The sequence below is a fragment of the Triturus cristatus genome, chromosome 11, assembly GCF_964204655.1.
Source record: "Triturus cristatus chromosome 11, aTriCri1.1, whole genome shotgun sequence".
Lineage (NCBI taxonomy): Eukaryota > Metazoa > Chordata > Amphibia > Caudata > Salamandridae > Triturus > Triturus cristatus.
The window spans coordinates 370411703-370427765 of NC_140594.1; positions in this window are offsets into that span (position 1 = coordinate 370411703).

Genomic DNA, 16063 nt, shown 5'->3' on the forward strand with positions numbered 1-16063 from the left:
CATACATGGCAGCTAGTTATGGCGCCAATAACGTGGCAAGAGTACTATAGGACTCTAGGGGCAAGCCGTCCATCCCGGGAGCTTTGTTTCCCGGGCCAGGGCCTGGATTGCTTGTTTCACATCCAAAGGTTTGATTGCAGTCTCAAAGAGGGCCTTATCTTCACTCGGGATCTGGGGTATGGGGAGTGATGCTAGGAAGTGATCAGCTAGCCCTTGACAATACTGCGTAGGGCTCTGGTATATCTTTGCGAAGTGGTCATGGAAGAGTCGCAAGAGATCTGTCTGGGAGGTGCAACTCCGCCAGCAGGGTAATCGATTTCTGTAATTGGCCGTGTGTCCTAGCCTGGTGGTCCAGCCAGGCAAGGAGTGCTCCGTAACGTGTAAAGTTCGCCAGTGCCCCCCACTTCCCGTTTTATCTGAGGGTCTACCGCTAGGTGCTAGGTGGCAGCCACTCTTTCCTGGGTAGCTCTCAGCTGCCTTCTCTTCTGTTTGCCCCCACCCTCAGATGGCTCTCTGGGGGACGCCAAATAAATTGGGGAAGGGGGGGGCTGCAGCCGGGGGGGTTGCGCCCCCACCCCAATGGCATCAATCAGTGTGCTGGGCCCTGAGCAGTAACAGGGATCCTGGACAGCTTCCACTGGCCTGGGGGGATGTCTCCTCGCTTTTCCTAACCCCCCATCCCTCTCTACCCCATGAGGTGCTGCGCTGTCTTCAGCTCCTCATGCTAGAGGGCTGGTCACCAGGCTTGGGTGGCGGGGGCGCTCCCCTCTGGCAGCTCCCAGCCGGTGGTTCTGCTATCCCCTCTCTCTTGCCGCAAGGCTCGCGCACGCCCGATCTCGCGCCGGTGTGCACCCGGCCGCCAATGCCGCTCAGCACGAGCGTCCGCTTCGCTACTCACCTGGTTGCTGCTGATGGCTTGTCTCGAGCCCAATGCAGGGTGGACACCCACCTCGCTCCGGGCCGGCGCTTCACACCCGCTCTTGATCTGCGGGTGGCGCGCAACTCAACCCCCGATCTTTTGGCAGCCCGCCGCATGCCTAGGGGGCCGGCATTTCGGAGGATCAGCCACGATTCCCAGGTGCCCTGTTCGTTTCTTTGTGTCGCTGCGCCTCTCTCTCTGCAACAGTTCCCAGGTGTCTGCCAGGTAGCTGTTGATATGCGGCCCGTCGTTTTGCCACGTTGCTGGGCCCCAGCGACCAGGATGGTTATCGATTATGAAGGCCGGCGGCGGAGCTCTTCTCGAGCACGTCTCCCATCTTGGCTGGCTTAGTCACGCCACCCCCCAGCAAATGCAGTGTTGCCAGATTTTGAGACCCATCCCAAGCCCAAAGCCGCTCAAGTATAAGCCCAAATTAAGCCCAACGCAGACCAGTCCCAACCCAAAAACCAGCCTAAAGTAGCAAGTCTCAAATTATGCAGAAATAGTCATCAGAAACCATTTTAAGGACAAATATACATTCTATACAATAAACAGATAGTGGGAGGGAGTTAACTGGGCACCTGTCTTAATGCTACTCATTTTTAAGACCAGTCCTCATTGTGACTTTGTAACGTGAAACAGGCACTGCTCATATCACAATAGTAGAAAACAAAGATTAAGAAAGGCAGCAATAGTGTCATGTGCAAATTACTGTTCCCTCTAAACTGTATTTTAAGAAAGTCTTTATGCATGATGTATTGATTCAAAATGCATATTACACTTGTAAAAAACACAACATCTCATTTAACTTCCAGAATGGTCTTTTCCCTTGTAAGAAAACTATGGAGGATAATGTATTTGCTGGAGGGATCCATGTTTTGTCTAGTCCCAGTTTATCATTTATAGATAAAGGTCAAGTTAAGGGGCCATCAGACCTTCTTTTGATCGAGTGGCCTGGAACCTTACACTTAAATGCAACGGAGGGAAACAAAAGTACACAGCTTATCTCTTCACAGGTACTTAAGAGAGGCATGCTTGACTTTTTTCAGTCCCTTTATGTAAGAGCATGTAATGTAAGAATGTCAGATGTGTTGGTCTGTCCAAGTATTTACACAGACTTTAGATATAATATTTACACAGAATTTAAATAACAAAATTGTATTTCTTTTATAGCGCTACTCAACGTAATGCAGGGTGTCAGAGTGCTTTACATACCATACACATTGACAATAAATCATGCAAGTGTGTAAATCATTGTACAAGATGTGTTGCATGACTCAGTGAGGGTTAAAAGATGTAGCAGTCACATATCCTACATAGCTCACTGTGCAATATTAAAAGACATACTAATTATGAACTAAAAGTAACAAAAGGATCTGTGTTCAAAGTAGTAGACCAGTAACCTAGCTACATTAAAAAAAAATCTGTCATCTGCATATTACATGAGGTGCTTTCCAGGAGACACATTCACCTTCTAAACTACTTTGATTCAGATCTGGGACTACACAAAACCGAGATCTATCCAACAAATACTTTAACCTCCAAAGTTCTCACCAATTATTATTCCCTGATATTTACTAGGCACCTCTGCAGATGCCTTAACACCATAAAATGTTTGCAACCAATTAAGCATAACAGATGTACGACCATGTGCATTATGAAATTGAACACATTTTGCTTTAAACTTGTTCTGAAAAAGTGGCATCGCCTGGCCTTGCCCCATCACACACACTAAGGGACTCACTCATTTATGCACAATCTGGTCGCAACGGTACACTGTGCAGTCTGGAAGCAATCCGTTCCGACACAAATTCTCTGGCTTGTGGTGCACTGGGCCTGACGGCGTGGGGAACACACGATTTTTAGCTGCTCCTATGGCTACGGCTAGGGAAGTGAGTTTGTGCTTGGTCGCCCCTTCCTGATTGCCAGTCAGAGTTCCCATCTCCTGGGCCTCCTCCCCCTGAGATTGCATTGGCACCTAATATAGACTGTGCAGGATGTGAAGGTGCTTTTCAGGCCCACGTCACTCACCGCCTCTCCATTTATACATCCGGGCCAAGGCTTTAAATAGGGGGGAGACGGGCTTTGGCTTCCAGCAAGGGAGGTGCTGATACGGAGGGAGGAGAGAGAGAATGATCTGCGGTGCTGGGGAGAGAGCGAGGCAGGGGAATCGCTTATATATGGATTGTGGCAGGCTGAGGATGCCTACGAATGGAGGAAGTGGGGACTCACTTTGGGCGATATGTTGTGTGAGGCAGGTTCGGCGAATGATCTGCTTCGAATAATTTCAGTTTATTCGATTTGTGTGCTATCCCTATCTGTTTACTTATGAAGGAAAGAGGAGCACTCCTTTTTGTGAACTGTTTTGTCTACTACAATCACTGTAAACTTAGCATGCCACTGAGGCTGACATGCTGTCCAGTTATGCCTACTTAATCCACATCCTAAGTACTGCTACTTGACCTCTGTGCACTATGTCTGTGGTGCTTTTGCCTCCTAGTATTCCCTTAATACCCTTTCCCAAACAAACTAATCTTCAATTATTGCATATTCAGCAACAACAACATTGCTTTATGAAAAAAATGAAATATAACATGAACATAATCGTCGTCGTTTAATCTTTTACAATCACAGAAAACACATTCTTGGGTATTCCTGACATGACAGAATTCCATTTCAGGCTTGAAACTATTTCATGCTTGTGCCCAATGCATTTCGGGCCCTTCTGGCCCTTCTTCAGGGGATTGAGTCTACAAATAATACAAACACTTTATTGGTATAACATGAATTCATTGTGCAGGGAAATATACTCAAAAATATTGATCACATGTTCTAGAAATGAACATGCATTTAGGCCAGCCTATAAAATAAAGAGGACAGAAGTGAAAATAGTTCGCTGTAACTGAAAAAACTGTGAAAAAAAATTCAACTGCAATAACCAGGAATGAAAAGGACAGAAATGAAAACAGACCGCAGTGACTCTGAAACCACTGAAACAAACAGTCCGATGTGACTTGACAAAGCCTGTGTTCACAATCACATGCTCGGGTGCAACCAATAAATGTCATTACACCTCCTCTCTAAACGTATACATCCCCTTACGTGCTGGACTATACCTTCGTGATTTCAATCCAATTCTGTCTCCTAAAACAAAAGTGCTCAATGAATATGCTGTGGATTGTCAGATACCACTGCCTACTAGACAAACACTGTCGGATATCACCCGAAACATGAATAAATGTCAACGGACTGATACTAACCTTTCTACTTGTATGGCACTGAAGGAGATGCGATGGAGAAACGATGAAAAAAAACAAAGGATGACAAGGTCCTGTTAAGCCACACAAACCGCACTGGGTTAATGACCCGATCCTGTTAAACCACACTGAAACAACCCAAAGAATGCCTCAGCATCTCCTCTCTCACTTCTACAATCTCCACTCGCCCGCTTCTCAACTGTTCTTTGATCTTCTTCAACGTCTCACTCCGCGGCCGTGTGCGGCGTATTTGAACCGCTACCTGCAACATGAACCGCGTTCAGACTGTGCTTGCGATGACGACTAAATCTTACTTGGGAGGCCCTATCTATGCCATTGCCTCCACACTGATCAAGCCGTCACCTTGTGCTATGCGCTAATGGTGGCGACCTGGCCTGCTCAGCTGCCTGAGCTGCGCATTACATCCTATGATCCTACCTCGTCGTCGACGTTCTCCGCACAAGACACTTCACTGCAGGGCCCCGGTCAGACTGCTCGTCTAGTCTCAACCGTCCTGGCGTGCCACTTCTCAAAGGCATACCAAAGGGGATGATGGACGGAGCGTTTGAGCAAATCAAACACTCACCCCAGTCAACTGATCTGTGTTTAATCCAGCATCATTCTTTAGCTCACTCCACCACCCCAGTTCAGACATGGCCATATGCAAAACAGTCAGACCCTGTGCCTCAAGGGAACAGACCAGCCCAAACTGCTAAGCCATGTCTTGTCTGGACCGGAAACAAGCATCCTGGGGCCAGTTTCAGGTTCATAACCCTCATCAGCCAGGCTATCTTGAATCCAGTGGCAAAGTGAGCAAGGGACCCACGTCTGGGCATAACCTGCCAACTTAGGGTGAACAAAGCGATACCAAATGGGATGATGGATGGAGCGTTTGAGCAAATAAAACACTCACCCCCAGTCAACTGATCTGGGTTTAATCCATCATCATTCTTTAGCTCACTCCACCATCCCAGTTCAGACATGGCCATATGCAAATCAGTCTGACCCTGTGCCTCATGGGAACAGTCCAGCCCGAACTGCCAAGCCATGTCTTCCCTGGACCGGAAACAAGCATCCTGGTACCGGTTTCGGGGTCATAACCCTCAGCAGCCAGGCTATCTTGAATCCAGTGGCAAAGTGAGCAAGGGACCCACGTCTGGGCATACCCTGCCAACTTAGGGCGAACAAAGCGATACCAAAGGGGATGATGGACCGGCACGGTATCTTTTGCATTCCGGCATAAAGCTGCGTGATCAGTCTATGAGTCCAGATGAGGGTTGAGAGTTGCTTTGAGTACTTGAAAGACCGGCATGGCATTCGGGAATGAGTTGTGGGTCGCTCAGATAGCCGCTCTCAATTGGTAAAATGTGAAGGTATCTAGGAGATTGATGCCGGGACCCTAAAGCGCCAGTTGCGGCAATATGAAGTTACCATCCCGGAGGATGGACCCCATTGATGTCAACTGCAAGTTGCATAATTGAGTGCGAGTGCCAGTTTCTAGGGTAATGGGCAACAAGAGGTGGCCTATAAGTGGCACTGATGGGGCGGGGCAAATAGATGTTCCAGGCTGGCCGTCCGCCTGATGTCTTTATTATATTAATTGTGTGTTAGTACCTTGTTGGGGAAAAACTGGAATTAAGAGAGACAAGACTTCTCTGGCAAAGCAAAAGTGTATTTAATCAGCCCAGAGACCAGTCACTTCCATAGAGCTGAAAAGCTGATCTCAATTTGCTGCTTACAGGCAGCTGCTTATGTAGTTGAAAAAGTTATGACTTAAACACAAATGTCTAAAAAGCGATTAAAATGTCAAAGACTACATGAGTTTGTAATATACTTTTACATAAACATCATATCACCTGTGTCCTTTAACCTTGTCACCTTTTCTCTACATTCTCTTTATCATAGGTCTAGCAAAGCTTGAATGAAACATTATGTTAATTTTTATTACTTTGTTCCCAAACCTTCTTATCTAACTCTATATGCTTTAGGCTAAAGTCACCTTTGACCAGCATTTCTGAACTATGTCTTAATTAACAACGATAATGAAATCTGCTTGGATGCTGTGATTATGATCTCTTCAAGGCTTGTAAATATGTTTTTCTATTTACCTAAAAACCTGTTGAGCTCGTATTTCTGCTTTCTAGTGAACTTTAACCTACATTGCATCTTTATAAAAACCAATATATATATTGTTCTTTAACCACGTGTTGCTCTTCATTGCCCTCTTATAGTGTCTGCAGTAGTGCAATTTTTTCGCATTTCATTTTTTCCTTAACGTTCCCCCTCTAGTTGCTATTTCAACTACTTCCTCTAATCCTGGATCTGCACTTGTTATCAAATGGTATGTGTTACCCAGAGCATCTATTACTTGTGTAAGTGGCCTGACCTTGAACATACCTCCTGCCTTTGTACTCATCCTCTTACAGCAAGCTATAACTAATTGGAAAACACAACATATCAAAAGCAATAACGCAATAAGCAGTAATAAAGCATCAAACAGTCCTGACATCCAAGATGGTAACCAGTTAAACCAACCCTCATACCGTTTATCTGTGGCACCTCCTTCAACCACCATTTTCTTTTGTAAATTGTGCAACATTTGTATGGCCTTCAACAGTCTTCCTTTGTCCACATTTTTTGCAGGGACGTAAATAAAACAAGCAGTCGCTATCTTGGCACATAATCCTCCTTCCTTGGCCGTCATAAGATCAAATGCATAACAGTGCTACTTGATCATCATTCTCATGGCACACAGCTCTTCCTTTATGGCATTGAATCCATCTTTTGTGGCATTGATTGCCTTGAATAGTTCCCATCTACTTATCTGCAACCATCGAGCAGTTGCATTGCTTTTGCTTAAACAGGCGGTAGGGCATTTAAAAAAAAACAGCTGGGTGTCATTAAACAACCTGTGCTCTTGGGCAACATCTTTCCAGGTAGCAGTGCATAATGTTCTGCAGCTCTTCTCCTCCGGTGATGGTGCAACAAGGTTGTTGGACGTCTCATGGAGCGGTCATATAACTTGAAAGTATTTATTCACAGAATGACCCAAGAGTGGTGTGTTTAAAGTAACCAAAGAACAAAAGCAGGTTCAGTTAGGTGGCCACTGGGTTTATAGCAGTTCTCCGCACTGCCCATAATAGTCCATGAGTCTGGAGTTGCCGCCCTGCATGTCAGCATTCTCTATTGTGGTATTGCGGTTGAAAGTTTTCCCTCCATTAATGGTGTAATTCCCTCTGAAACATAAAGAAACAGATATTATTCTCATGACTGTCTGGAGGCTTACTGCACCACTCACCAAAGTGTACGTGCAATATTGTCTCATATGCATGCACACTTTCCTATTGCATCCTGACTAAAGTCAGTGCCATTCCATAGGGGCATGGCCCTAGAGGAAAACTGAATATTGGAATGCCATTGGTCATGGGCATAAACTGATTAGTAACTTTGAGTCCCAGCCTACGGACATAATCCAGGGGCAGTTGGTTTAAAAAATAAATATTGCACCTGCAGGGTGGATGTGCCACTCCAAAAAAGCCTAAGTCTAGAACCGTTTCTATCCATTCTATAGTTTTGTGATGACCTCTTTTCTTAATATCCTGCCTATCTGTGAGGATAGGTAAAATGTCTATTAGGGAGTCGTGCTTTGAGGCATCAACTCCAAAATGTGCTACCCTAACATGTGTCACATGCATTTGGGCCTTAATCTTGTAGAGGTAAAGGGGTAATAGACATAAAGCTGTTCCCGGGGGTACTTCTTTAGTTGAGTGTAATCTATATGATCCAGTGGCATTGGTTATCAGTGAGCAAACAAACCATGATTCATTGGTGCTTCCAAATATCATTACTGACATGTGTTGATACCACATGTTAGCTGACAAGCTATCCTGAATATTATGAGACACATTGGTATGTGTAGACTTTTCTCTTTGCTGGTGTGTGACATAGTGATTAGAGCTTAAGCATGCATTACTATTAATATGAAACAACAACATAAAAAGACATAGAACGAAAAATAAAACAAAAATACATTACTTTCTACTTGTAGAATCGAAAAATTGCCCCAAAGCAAAGGTGGAGGGGGGGGGGGTCTTCACAGTTGCAATAGTCTTCTTCCTATCTTTGCTCCTTTATGGTGCTTGCTGTGCTTGGCGTGAACTAGGGCCCATCCGAACAACCGGTAAGTGAATCCATGGATTCAAGCCGTCGACTTTGACTTCTGTGGGAGTAGTCCTCCTTATAAATAAAGGTCAGCCTAACTTGGGACCCTTCCATTTCTAGACAAAGTTTTTTTTATGTAGACTTGATTTGTAAAGCGGGGAGGTCGACCTCAGTGGTGGTGGGTTTCTCCTTTCCTCTGGTTGCCTATTTGGTGATGAACTTTGCAACTTTCATTAATTGACGGAGATAAACATGCATTTTATCATTCAGGTTTTCAGTTGTACTTTTTGCTTCCACCTTATATCTAGTGGCAGGTATTTGTGTATTCATGAGTCTTCCTATCACTATCTGATGGAGAGGTAGGTGGTGGTTGGAACTAGGTGTGTTCTTAAGAGAAAATAATTATAGTGGTAAACAATACAACCACTTTTTGTGCAGTGTGGCACATACGTTACAGATCTTATTTTTCAGCCAGCTATTGAAGCGTTCTACAATTCCTTTACATTGGGGGTGGTAAGCAGAAGGCAACTTATTTTTTTCCCTCATTGCTGTGAGATGTATAAAAATAGAATAAACAAAGTGTGTGCTGTTATTGGATTTTATCCCTTCTGGAGTTTCCCAGCACCCGGAAAGTAGCAGCTGGCTTGGCATCACAATGGACACAGGGTCTGCTTCAACCCACCAGGAAAATGGACAAACCACAACTATGAGGTTGTGACAGTTGTTACATGGATCAATCATATCAATAAAATCAATATGAAGAGTCTTAAAGGGATCTTGTGGTTGTGGTATGGTATGGTGGAATTAATTACTTTCACTGTGGGGAGAATTGTTGGCAAATGGTACAACTATGAATGTACATAGTGAGCATATCATGTAGGTTAGGAATGAATCAGTCTTGTTGTATCTGCATAATCAACTGATCTCTCGAGATGTGAGCCTGTAAGTGCAACTTAGCAAGGGCTATTATGAGTAAAGCCTGAGGCATCACCGGTTTACCTGTGGATATTTGTGTATAGATCAAATCTCCTCCTGCTGGGAGCACCCTCTAGCCTGCCATAATTGTTTCTCAAGCAGTGGAGCAGCTTCCTGGAGTTCTCAAAGATGTATGTGTGCTGTCTCAGCACAATGAGGTGTAATAATATCTGTGGTACTGTTGACTCAGGCTCATGCGGCGAGGCGACCTGGGCCACTAGGACTGGGATATATTATGAACCTGAGGGTACAGAGGGGGGCGCGCCTAGCTGCGTCTTTAGCTGCCCAGTCTGCTAATGCATTTCCCCGGGACACAAAGTCCTGTCCATTTGTGTGTGCCATACACTTCACAACTGCTACTGGTTGTGGTAGGGCAAGTGCCTCCATTAAGGCCTCTAAGAGATTCCTATGAATGACAGGGCTCCCATCTGATTTGAGGAAGACCCTTCTGATCCATCTCATGATACTTGATTGTACTGTAGTAGTTACATAAGCAGACTCCAAATAGGTTGTCATAACTTTTCCTGTTCCTTCCTTGAGGGCCACTAAAGGCTATCAATATTCTGCTGGCAGTGTAAACTGCTCAACTATGTAAAGTGTGTCTGAGAAATTGTGCTGCTGTGCTCTGACTATCGCCACACCTGTGTGTCTTACTCCTTTGTCCTGTTCGATAGTGGAGGATCCGTCAACAAAATATACAATACTGCTGAGAATGGGATCCTCTGTTGCTTGGCTGGATTCATTTGGGACATACAACTCAGAATCCAATATAGGGTGAGCAAAAAGTTTTGAGGATTCACCGTATGGCATTTCACAACTTTCAAGAATGTGAGTGACTGTATTGCCTCGCACCCCGATACTCCGTGAGTGGTTAGGATAGTCTAGGCCTTTTGAATGATGGCAAACACTGCATGTTCCGCATCAGAAGTGTCCCCATGACAATGGGGGTGCTTTTCTGTACCGCAAAGGCTGCAGTGGTAAGGGATTGTTCAAAGGGTTATTATCCCTTCATTACTGAGTGAAACAGACCAGTGAAGTATGTAATGGGTTTGTGTGAGGACAGCAGTCATCACTTGACAGTTGCAGTGGCATAAAAGGTAAAACTTTTTGGTGTAGTCTGGGCTCCCCAAAACTGGGGTATTTGTTATCTCAGTTTTCGGCCTTTGGAATTTTTCCCTCATTTCTGGTTTCCATGTCATTTTATTGTATCTGTCTTTTGCTTGTTTAATAGAGGTCAGTAGGGGTGATGTAGTCAAAGACCCACTGCCTCACATAGTTGCAGAGGCCAAAGAACTTCTGCATTCCCTTAACAGTGTCTGGTTTGGTCATTTGGTGTATAGATGCTGCTCTCTCAAGGGTCACTAGTCGATCAGAAGCTGACAGCAATTGCCCTAGATAGTGGACCACCTCCTAACAATACTGAACTTTGTCTTTCTCCACCTAATATCCTCTCTGTGCGAGAGTGACCAGAAGAGATATAGTATCTTTTCTACACTAGTGTTCTGTGAGGCTGCAGACTAATATATCATCTGCGTATTGCAACACAATATAGTCACACTGAAAGTTTGACATGTCATTTTTCACCGCTCTGTTAAAAAGGCTTGGTGATTCACAATACCCTTGAGGCAAACGAGAAAACAAATCTGAGTCCCATGATAGGAAAATGCTGTCAAATAATGACTGTCTGGATGAAGAGGGATGCTAAACAAAGCGTTTTTAAGATCTAGGACAGAGAAAAGCTTAGACTTCTGAGGGATGTTCATCAAAATAATGGAAGGGTCACGAACAATTGGGAATTCTGGAACCACTAGATTGTTCAGGGGACGCAGGTCTTGAACCAGATGCCAAGTATTACCCTTAGGTTTCTAAATCCGGTAAATCAGGATGTTATAAGGAGATACTCCTGGATAAATTACTCCCTGCTCTAGTAACGCCTGTATGGTGGGGGCAACACCCTCATCTACTCCTTTGGATAGGGGATACTACCTCACCAGAGGCAAGATAGCACTCTTATTCTGAATGGGGTGGTACTGCGGATAAGACCTACATCATGGGGACCCTTGGTCCACATAGTGTCTGGTATGTGGGAACGATCTGCATCTCTGACAGAATCAAAGGCTGTACCTGGTGTGGGTGTCCTTACTTCCAATACTGTCCTTAGCAGTACGTCATCCTGAACAACTATAATCGTTTTCTTAGGATCATCATCAAATAGCTGGTCATCCAGTAGTTCCTTGACTGTTTTACCTGTCCCAATGAATAGAACACATGCCCATAGGATGTGGTTATGATCACAAGCTATCAGAGCGCCTCAGGTAGATGTTAATTTCTAAAGCCTCAATTTGTAGTATGTATTCGTTGTGAGATATCCAAGACTGAAACATTTTCTAGCTATCGTAACGGAAAGTTTCAATTCTCTTAAGGACACGAAGGCGACGATTAGGCCTTTCTCTCTTCCCCACTTTATTTCCCAGCAGCCTTCAACACTAAAGATTTAACCACAATACTGCATTTCCCATAAGTGCTTGGGAAAAGAAATAAACAAAGTCAACCCAACAGCACCATCATCACAGCAGCCCCGGGGACTGTCTATCCCCCCTCTTTCTTCCTGCGAACACAGCCGCCTTGTACAACAAACCTCATTCTTGCTTAGCATTTTCTGTTCCTATGAAAAAAGGAATAAGTATGGGAATACCCACTTTCCAGCGAATAGAAAACTCAGTTTATCATCGTTTATCCGAAACAATGGGTGAAATTTGCATCGAACCTAAGAAACATATCACATACGTGTAATCTATCTTATAATACAATATGTGCAACATGTATACCATAGCAACTGTAGTACCAAGATTTTTTCCCCCACTGCAACGCTAGGTTAACAAACTTGCTCCAGAAATGGGTGGGCTAATCCTCGCCTCCGTGTCCTTAATAGAATTGAAACCTTCTGCTACCATAGCTAGGAACTTTTTAATTCTATGTCAGGACCCGAAGGCGAGGATTAGGCTAGTTTCAAGTGTCTGTATCACCATGGAGCCCAGATTGGATATTGGTTTGAAATAATATTCCTTAAAAGTAGAATTGAGAATATCCTCCGGTCTAACCCCCAAGGCGAAAGCCGTAGACGCCATGCCGCCTTCCACAGAATGAGCACAAAATTTGAAAATATCGATACCAGCTTCCTACATTGTCCATCAGATCCATCTGGCAATCGTGAGAGAGGAAACCACTTTATGAGGTTTAGTAAGTGCAATCAGCAATTGTCCCTCCCCGTGAGGATGGATATCTTCTTTAATAAATTCATATGCCTTTATGGTTTTAACCACACACATTTTTAGAATGTCAGGAAATGCTGGGTGTGATATGATTCTTGAATTACTTTTTGTCCTTCTAGCAATATGAAAAGTTACCCCTTCTGGAGTAAATACTCTTCCTGTTAAATCCAGTCCTTGGACATCCAAGACCCTTTGACAGGAAATGAAACACAGTAAAGTTTCCCACTTTGTCGACAATTGTTTTCTCAACAATTATTAGTTTGATGGCCATGATTTGAAAAGATTCAGAGCTTTGTTTACATCCATAAGCTGAAGTATCTAATTTCAGGGGGAGTCGATAAAGGAATACCCCCCATAAGTTTGCATACCCGGGTATGTCCTCCAACTAGGTGTCCATCAATCGGGGTTTGGCCCGCTGAAATAGCTGACCTAAAAGTATTTATGGATCTATAAGCCAAACCATCAGAGGCTAACCAACCCAGCCACCTTGTCCAGGTGGTCCGGTGCCGCTTATTTGTATTATCTGCCCCGGCCTTCAACAACCAAAAGAGGAAGCCATTCCTGAAAGGCCTAGAATTTTCCAGCGTTTCCTGTAAGCCTCCAGACCATGAGACATAGGGAGCCTGCCAGAACCAGATGGTGAGTGTTGCCCTGGGGATCTCGGGGGGGGGGGTCTGGAAACAGAGGTAGATGGATTGGAAAATCCCAAGATCCATCAGAAATGGAAACCATACATGCGATCCCCAGATCGGGGTAGTCGCCACCAGATCTGCCTGCTGTCTCCGCACCTGGATGCACAGATGCATTATCATCGTGAATGACGGAAAGCCATATCCCATTTCTGTGTTCCAGTCTTTTTTTTTTTTTTTTTTTAAGAAGAAACCTTTATTACACATTAAAGAGATACAAACAAGGGCCTACAACCACAGGGGCCGGGCGCTAGAAAGCTCGGGAGCCAGCAAGGCAACTCCATACATTCAAATAAGTCAGAAGCAAGAGCTCCCGAAAGTGCGAAAGCACATATAACAGGCCGCGGCTATAGTCCAAAGGCAATCGAAAGGAACGGTTTCATATTTTCTAAAAAAAGGAAAGAAAAACCCACAATAACACACAAACAAGGCAATGAGAGTCCGAAATAGCATCGTGCGCTCCCCAGGACGGGGGAAGATCCACATTATCTAGAATAACTCTTGACAGGAGGTGGTAGCGGGGGGCGGCGGAAAAGGGGACAAAGCAGGCACAATTACGTAGAATGTGCGGTTACTGAGTTCCAGTCTTGGAGGAATGCATCCATTGTCAGTGCGTTTAGGTCTGGCCTCCAACTGCAGAACCTGTCCAGTTAAAAGTCCATCGGAGAGGCAAAGAGATTCATGTAAAATGGTCCCCACATGTCTTGAATCCGTTGAAACACCTATGGATGTAACTTCAATATGCTGACATCTTTCCAATGTCTGGAGTGCCAACCTGCTACCTGATTGGCCTTCTCCGGCAGGTGTTCTGCTGAAACTGAGATCTGATGATTCAGACAGTACGTTCATAGCTAGATCCGAAGGAGCCTTCGACTTTGTCCCTCCAAGATGGTTGATGTAATGCACTGCCACTACATTATCCATCTGGAGAAGAACCAAACATTGAGCCTTGTCATTGGTCCAGCATTTTATAGCGAACAACCCCGTCATTAGTTCCAGGCAGTTTATTTGTAGCTCTGGTTCCTCGGAGGACCAGTTTCCTTCTGTGACAAACTTGCTGCAGCGAGCACACCGACCCGAGCCACTGGCATCGGACTCTATCAACAGGTCCGGTTGAGAGTCGCATCTTGCCTGACCATTCCAGTCCTCCATGTGAAAAACTGTTACGATATGTTGTCATTGTTAACGCTGTCTCTAGGTGATTTCTTCGAAGGAAGCATTTCCGGACTACAAATCCCGTGATCCTTTGGGATTGCTTCCTATTCCTGACGCAAGGTACTCTGGGTAGAACGATCAGCCGGAATCCTCAAGAGGCGGCCGTCCGGAACATTCCTGGCAGGTTATTGTTGCCTTCCTTGTACTGTGGTTCTTTCCTCCTATGTACATCCACGTATTTGTTGTACCTATCCTTTGCTTCAAGTACCCTCTTTCTGGTGTCTTGTAAGGTTTTTTAAAAAACTTCACCCAGTTTTGCACCTCGGGAAGTTTATCGGATAAACAGGGATGAACAAATGAATGAATCTTGGATGAAAACCATATGTGCTGAAAAAAGGTGAAGTCCTGGTCGTACTGTGTTGCGCACTATTGTATGCCACCTCAGCAATCCACAGCCACTGCACCCAAGCATCAGTGTTGGTATCCACATAAAACTGTAGGTACTGCTTTAAGGTCTGATTTAGCCTCTCCGTTTTGCTGTATGTTTGTGGATGAAAACTGGTGGAGGTGGCTGCCGATATGTGCAAGGCAGAGCACCAAGCTGACAGAATAATCTGCCCATGTTTACTAACCTCCCGGTCGATCTGGTGCATAAACATGGTCAGGTTAGATGATGTCCTAGCTGCATTACATATAGTACAAACCGAATTAGCTGAGAGAGCAAACCGCTGTTTTACAGGAACGAGTAGATAGGTTACAGAGAAATCCGTTTTATGTGCCTGGTAGTCGTACCGAGGGGGGTCTTACATGGCCAGCTGGGTGTGCTGCATTGGGTTCCACTCCCATAACGGTGGAAATTCCGGCTCACATACCATTGGCGGTCTCAGAAAGGTTCAATGAAGACCCCACCAAGGTGAAGGTGTTTATGACTCAAATATTGTTGCCTTGATGGATATCGGAGCTGCCATGTTCTTGGTCCTGTGCTTCGTCGGACCTTGATTTCTCCAGGAGTCGGCGAGGGGTAAAGTAGAGCTGGAAACCGTATGCACACATGCTTGTGTACTTTTCTAGTTTATTATTGATGTTTTCAGTGCTAGTTTAGTCCGGAAGATTTCCGGTGAATTGTAGAACACCGTAGTGCTCCTACGTAACTGTCGCAAGTCGCAGCACGCCCCAAGAAGTAGATGCTTGGGATGGCCCCAATGATGAAGCATGTCACCTAGGGGAAACCTTTGGTGAGTGAGGGGACTCAAGAAAAGTGTTTTCTTTTCTCTATTTGAGGTGCGTCTTACTCACTAAGTAGACCCCTCCCTTCCCATCTAGCTAGGTTCTCTGATCCCTGATGTCGGATCTTTTTTTGCATTATTAGTACCTAGGAGGACAAACCTAGCCATATCCTCCTCTCCCCTCTCCTTATTTCGATATTAATACAGTGCAAGCTGCGGGAGCCCCTCCCCTCTTCTTCTTTTTCCTTACACTCACGTTTAGGGACAACTTACTACAACACCATTCCAAAACATGGCGGGAATAACAGGCCTAACATACACTGAGGGAGAAGTAGAGAGAATTATATCTTCCATGATCCCCCTGGTAGATCCAACACCTGGAAGCAACAATGAAGCTTCACAGTGCTGG